Source organism: Mus caroli, unplaced genomic scaffold (genome assembly GCF_978045245.1).
Source record: "Mus caroli unplaced genomic scaffold, Mus_caroli_1 scaffold_14, whole genome shotgun sequence".
Classification (NCBI taxonomy): Eukaryota; Metazoa; Chordata; class Mammalia; order Rodentia; family Muridae; genus Mus; species Mus caroli.
In genome coordinates, this window is record NW_028227269.1 from 35,005,141 (window position 1) to 35,012,500 (window position 7,360).

Consider the following 7,360-nt stretch of genomic DNA (forward strand, 5'->3'; position numbering starts at 1 on the left):
GGGTATGGGGGACTTTTGGGATAGCATTGGAAATGTAATTGAGGAAAATACGTAATAAAAAATATTAAAAATAAATAACAACTACTGGTAAGACTAAAGTGTCATTTATATTGTTTGGAATCAGGAAAAATTATATAAATATGTTTTCTTAAAAATGTGTTAGATTTTAGTTGGTGATAGAGCATAAGGACTCTTGACATAGTTATCATAGTACATATCTGAAGCTATCTATGTTTGAAGGTAAGCTGCCTCCCATGAATGCAAAGCTTATTAAACTGTAATCCATCTACTGTAGGTTTTTTCTTATACTTTAAAAAGATAAATGATAACTTACTGTTTACTTTTATTGGTCCTTTTTCTCATTCAAGACTGCAACTCAGGTTGCAGTCCATGTCATCATAATGACCAGAAAATCTTGAATCGTCTGCTAGAGTCAGCCAGGAACAGCTAATGTTTCTGTTTGTGTTCCTTCAAAGCAAACACAGGCCTGGCCTAAATTAAGCTGGGAGTGATTTTTGCAAAGCAGAACAAGCTTCATGGGACTCCAAGCTCAGCATTTTAGGCACAATATTCCAAGCTAAATAACAAGAAGAACTTCACCACTATATTACTTCTTTTAAACAATTCAGCATGGTGCTTTTTTTTTTCATTTTGGAAATGAGATACACATGCCCCTTGAAGCATGATTATGTTTGAGGTAGGTTTTGGTAAACCGAGGCCTACCTGAGAACTACCACTGTTAAAAAGTGAGAAATACAAAGCTTACTAATCTAAACATTTTTGTAAAAGGGGCCTTTTGAAGAAAAGGACTCAAACAACTTTTTAAATGCATAGTCTTATTAGTTTTCAATTTGGCATTTTGTTTCTAAGCCATTAGGAACAATTGAAATCAGATTTTTATTTGGAAGTGAAAGAATACTCTTTACTAAAAAGTGTTCGCACGATGAGAAGAAAGGACTCCCTGAATTTCTTCAAGTGTTTAAACATAATGCTTTTTACAACTATGCACTTCTAAAATATTTCCTAATATAAGAGGAGCTGAAAGTAAACTTCCAATGATCAATATTTTTCTACAGATATTTTCACAGAAAGTGTATCACATGAGTGTTTTGTTGTGTACTTCTTCCTTATATATTGCTATCTGGACTTTTACTGGTAGTGTAAGAAAAATAGATATTATTATTACTTTTTTAAAAAGATGGTGCAGAAACAGAGAGTAAATAGTTTGACGTTATTTGTATAAGAAATAATAATATTAGAATCTTGATAAGTTTTAATTTTAATTTTTTCTATAACTGTATGTAAATACTAAATATACCCATATTAACATATGTAAATATGCGCAATCTAAGTGTGCATGTTTAGTAAATTCAAGTATATGTTCTTTTACACTCACTTTAAATTAGGTTTTAGAAATATTACACATATCTAAGTCCATGATATCACAGACATCTTCCACTGAATCTATTGTCTTCTGACTTTATCACTAACTTCTATTTCATTACTGAGTTTTTTTTTATTTTATTGTCCTAGTTTTAGTTGAAGATATATTTTATACAACATATTTTGATTGTTTTCTTCTCCCCAGCTCTTCCCACAATGCTTTCAACCTCCCATCACATCCAAAATCACACCCTTATTTCTCTTTTATGTTTCTTATATCAAACAAACAGCATCTTATAATAATGACAAAATAAGATAAAATATAATAAAAACAAAACCAAGTGGCATTTTTGGATTTTTTTCTAAGTCTTAAAGGTTCTTTTTGTACACATTATGGTTTTCAATTACATGTTTTTATGGGAATTTAAAAGTATTCCTCTGCTTCTCTGTGTATTTCTTGTGCTTTTCTTTGGCTTTTTTTCTGTTTGTTCAGTGATGGTCATCTCCTGCTTGTCATGAGGGTGGGTGGAGCTGCTCTTAAGAATGGTTTGTATACCCAGTGAGACTCAGTTGAAGAGAATGAGTTTTTCATTTGTGTGTAGTTTTCAGTTGGAGATGCCTTTGGGGTTAGGGTTGGGGACTGGTGTCCATTTCTGCTCTCAGTGTTGGAACTCCATCTGACTTAGACTGTGTGTGTGTTCTCCCACAGTCCCAGTGAGTTCATATGTGTACTGATTGTGCTGTGTTCAGAAGGCCTTGTGTTGTGTTCACTTCGTCTAGCAAGAAAAAACGCAACACGGTCGGATTCTTTTCAACAGCCTTTTTTATTTTAGGAACACCTCTATGCTACGGGGAACTCCGGAAACCCCGGGAGAACTGCTTATATACACCCCATCACTGGGGAGAGCTATGTCCTCCTGGGATTGGTCAGTCTGTAGGCACTTTGATTCGTATGTACCCGCTTGGGAGGGGTTGGCGCCAGATTCAGTCTAGTGCCTGCGCAATGACATTGTTTATGGTGCTGATGTACCGGAGGTCGGCACCATCTTTTAGGCGTGCGGCTGCCTACACCTTGTTTCTTTGGTGTCTTCCATTCCCTCTGGCTCTTACCACTTTTCTGCTTCCTCTTTCACAGGAATCTTTAAGAACTGATGAGAGAGATTTGATGGTGACATTCAATTTTGTAGCAAGTATCTGAAGATGTGTTCCTCTATGCACATTTTTTAGATGTGGATCTCTGTATTTGTTCTTATCTATTGAAACAGGAAGCTTCTCTGGTGATGGATGAACAAGACATGTACTATGGGTATAGCAAAATGTTCTTAGGAGTCCTTTTCAGAGCTACATTCCTTTAGCAGATTGGTAATATTTGATTATTGCTTAGTAATTCTTTATTTAAGTTAATATTTGCATTGATCTGTGAGCCCTACATCTTTCTTCAGTTATGAACGTTAGCATCTGTCTTTATTTGATTCTCAAAGGCTCTCTTGTTTTCTTCTTCTGGTTATTCTGTTTTGTTGATTGGCATGATTGGCATTGAGCCATTGTGCTCAGTATTAACATTTACCTGTTTTCTTTCTACACTTACATTTATCTGCTGCAATGCATTTAAATACCTCCAACACAATGGCATCACTCAATTATATATTTTTATTCTGTTCTTCTGTCTTGGGACTTTTGAATTTTAGTGTCTATAGTTGACTATAAGGAATCTGTTTACAGTGACAGAATATATGTATCATACTATTTTTATATGTATAGAAGAAGGCATTTTTACTCATTTTTTTCAGAGCTCATCGTTATGACTCCCCTATGATAAAGTATCAATAGTTGGAAGGGAGTGGAAAACACTCATCTCATGGTAGTTAGGCAAAGTGAGAAATTGAGAAAAGGGTTGAAATATCAATGTCTATTTCAAGGACTCACATCCAATAACCTTTCCACCCCTAACTTGATCCTAGGCTGTAATCGTCCACTATTTCCCAATAGTGTCACAGGACATAAGGATACATTTATGTTTAGAGGTTGTATCCAAACTAAAGCACATTAGCCTTAACTTCAAAGGCTCATAACTACCTAATAATGCAGAATAGGTCTAGTCCATCTGTGAGTCCTTAACAATTCCCAACATTCCTCGAATGTTTGAATCTAACATTTCATTTGAGAATAAAGGCAAACTCAACTAAGCCCCTATCAAAACCAACTGAACAAAATTCCTGTTCTTCTGGTTCTTATATTTTTTCTGCTTTTTCTTCATCAATAATCCCTGAAACTCAAGAACTGTATTGTAGATGTGTCAGTAGGTACTGATAGGCAAAACTTTGTATTTTGATTGTGTTTTTCTGTAATGGTCTTTATCTCTTGCAAAGAGAAGAGGGAGGGTAAGGACTATCCAATATAAACCGAATATATTATAGTTGTATATTATGATGGCTTAGGAAAGTTATAGTTTTAGGTTTTTCTCCAAGATTCATGACTTCTCTAGCTTTGAGTATTTGGCCATTTCTAGTACCAGACAAGATTCTCTTTTTATTGATTTAGTCTTAAATCCAATTAGAGAGCTGTTGGTTCCTCTCAACATATGTGTGCCACTATAATAATAAATGATCAGTTCTGAAAACATATACACACAAGTGATTAACAAATTAAATTTATATATTCTCTCTCTCTCTCTCTCTCTCTCTCTCTCTCTCTCTCTCTCTCTTTCTCTTCTGTATCCCCCACCTCTCTCTTTGTGTGAACTGTAAACTAAAATGAAAAAGTAGGCAATGACTTTCAAAGAGAGTAAGTGAGCTATATGGGAGGGCATGTGGTGGGATAGTCTCTTGTTCACTGTGTAAATGTTGCCTTATTACTCAAATGCTGATTTCTGTGACAGCAGAGATTTGGGCATAGGCTGGACTTTGTTTTTGTTTTTGTTTTTTTATAAAGCATCACCTGTCTCAGTGTTCTGTAAACATATTCTCCATCACCTTCTGATTGGTTTAATAAAGAGTGGAATAGCCTAGAGCAAAGCAGGAGAGGCTAGACAGAACTTCCAGGAAGAGATAGGGAATCTGGGAAAGAAAGAGAGACAGGGATTTGCCAGCTAGACACAGAGGAAGTTGGACCTAACAGGACTTAGTAAAAAGTAACTAGTGGGCCATGTGGCAGATCTTAAACTAGAATAAATGAGTTAATTAAGTTATATGAGCTAGTTGGGAAATAGCCTAAAGTAAGGCCTAAGCTTCTATAAATAAAAATAAGTCTCTTGTGTCATTATTCATGAGACAGGAGGTTGAGACAGTCCAACATTAGGGATAAAGGAAGTAAATAGGATGTGGGAATGACAAAAAATTTTTAAAAATTTAAAAGCAAACAAGCATTCTATATATCTTTAACAATTAATCATGAAATACCTGACAAATATTCCAATTCCAAAAAAGAGATGTGTCAAACTTAATGCTCAGACTTCAAGTCTCACATATGATTATTTTTGTTTGTTTGTTTTTTAATTTATTTTAATTATTTTAACTTTTTAAAAATTAGGTATTTTCTTCATTTACATTTCCAATGCTATCCCAAAAGTCCCCCGTGCCACCCACCCCCCTACCCACCCACTCCCACTTCTTGGCCCTGGTGTTCTCTAGAAGAGTTCACTCTCTTATAGCTTATTAATTTTAAATGACAGTTTCATATTTTCTGTTTTGAACCAGTTCTAAACTGATTCATGTTTAGGTTATCTGTGGTTATGTGTTATTGATACACCATTGTAACATTTCCTGGAATTAGAATCATTGTATGAAGGACTGATGGTGATTTTCAGAACAGAGTCATGCAACTGAACAGCACATCCCATGAAGAAAGATGCATAGGCTACAGTGAGCACTGTTTTCCATAATTCTTTCTCAGATAATAAGAGCATTTGGAAATCTATTGTTGTTTTATGTCATGCAATGTTTCTTCCTCTGTCAGCCATTGGGTATTTGGTGCTTTATTAGCAGCAGTGTAGACCCAGCTTGGATTACTAGGGGCACTTCTAAGAATTCCCAGCACAGAGTTGGTATTTCATATTTGTATGCAATATATTCTATTACACAAATGTTGATTGCATGATACTCTGAGCAGTTATGTCTCCTAGTTGGATGCAAATACTAATAATATGGACAGGAAAATACTGACCTACCATTGTTTGAATAAAGATCACTTCAATACTAGTAAGATGGTTCACCAGGGAAAGGCACTTGTCATCATGCCTCATATTGCAAATTCAATTTCTGGGACACACATGGTGGAAGGAGTTAACCGACACCTGGACGTTGACCTCTGGTTTTCGCAGGTGACATTCTGGCATGGATATATGTGGATTTTTTTAATTCTCTGTCTCTATCTCTGTCTCTGTCTCTGCTTTTGCCTTTGCCTATGTGCCCTGAACTGTGATGGTGTCAGAAATAGGAGAAGCTGAGAGAGGACTTCATTATAATGGCTTGCTGTTTCACCTTTATCATGCCATTATGAGAGGTCTCAAAGACCTTCCCCAGTTTTCCTACTTGTGAGACCCTATCAAGATCTCATCTCTGAGCCCAAACTGTCCTAACCAGGTAGTAGAACTGCCACTGACTTGACCTTGGATATGCCAGACCTCCAGGAACTGTGAGATGAAATATCTTTTATTTATAAACTACTGGATTGGGAGCACTTTTCTTGTGACTGCCTGAAGAGATCAAGGCAACACCATAAAAAAAAATGATTTTCGCTGGAGAAAGAGTCTTACAGCCCCTGTCATTCAGTGACTAGTGAATTTCCCCGATAAGAGCAGGTTCTGCCATCTCTCAGGAAGCTGTAGACAGTGTGGCATGTGCTGCTCTTTAGCCAGTCTACCAGAAGCCTTTTGAACAGAAAACTATTTGCTTTGGCTCTGACACTGACAAGCCCCCTTCCTGTACTCTTGTTGGACTTTTCTAGCTACATTCATAAAATAGGGAGTCTGTCTCATGGTGGATATTAGGTTCCTCTGTGTGATAACTTATGATTTTAATGAAGTTTTGCTAATCCGTAAAACATGTGTCCTTTGTGTCTGGTCCTTCTCATCTCCCTGGGATATGTATTTGTTTTCATCTAGACATTAATAGTTCCTTGTCAATTTAGCTCAGATTTCCTTTGTGCTCTATAAACGTATGATCCCATATAAATTTGAAATTATACTTCAAAACTGTGTTTCTTTCATGGCTTTACAAGTAAAGCATTGTCTCCTGTTGTAATGAGCACTGTGATTGAGTCTAATCAAGAAGTAGTCATGGTATGGAAGTATAGCTTTCTCCGAACTCCCGCTTTTACTTTTTATAGAGAAGAAACAGACTTATCCTAAAGCGGCTTTCTTGACATCTTAGGCTTTGCACAACTTTGCATAATTGGCAAGATCTCAGAGTCTGTAATTTTGTATGTTACTTGTAATACTGAAAATTATAACATTTTAAGTAAGAATCACTTGTTAATTTATATTATAAGTGGTTAGCCATGTGCATCATATGAGAAAAAACTATTTTTTTTTTTTTAGATTTTTTTTTCTATTGTGCTGCGTATGAAACACAAGGCCTGACACATATCTGAGAAGTACTTTACCACTGAACTCAATTCCAAGGTCAGAAAAACAATGTCCAAACTTCAAACTAACTTTAGCTAAAGGAGTGACTGTCTTTTAAATTATGGATTATTGTAATATACTTAATATATGGATTCCAGGATGGATACTAGATTCCTGAACTACTTCTGTATATATCCTGTTGCAAGTCACAAACCCTATATCATATAGTTTTGAAAAATTCCACTGCACCCTAGTGAGAGGAGAATATAACATCTCACAATTATTGTAAACATGGCTTTGACCTCCTCAGTCAGCTGTCCTACTGAGTACCCAAATATGCAACAGCTTACCAAAGAACAAAATTGGAAAGTAGATTTTTATTAGTTTTAGGTCTTAGTTTCTCTTCCTATTGCT

The 7,360-nt window shown here is 35.7% G+C and overlaps 1 long non-coding RNA gene across 1 annotated transcript in view; it reads left to right on the plus strand.

The window, feature by feature from the left end:
- The window catches only part of LOC147001220 (uncharacterized), a 31,084-nt gene that overhangs the window by 22,193 nt on the left and 1,531 nt on the right, over nucleotides 1–7,360 (plus strand). The window contains exon 3 of the long non-coding RNA XR_015045114.1: nucleotides 6,920–7,003. This is a non-coding gene — a long non-coding RNA (uncharacterized LOC147001220). The remainder of the gene's footprint in view (nucleotides 1–6,919; nucleotides 7,004–7,360) is intronic.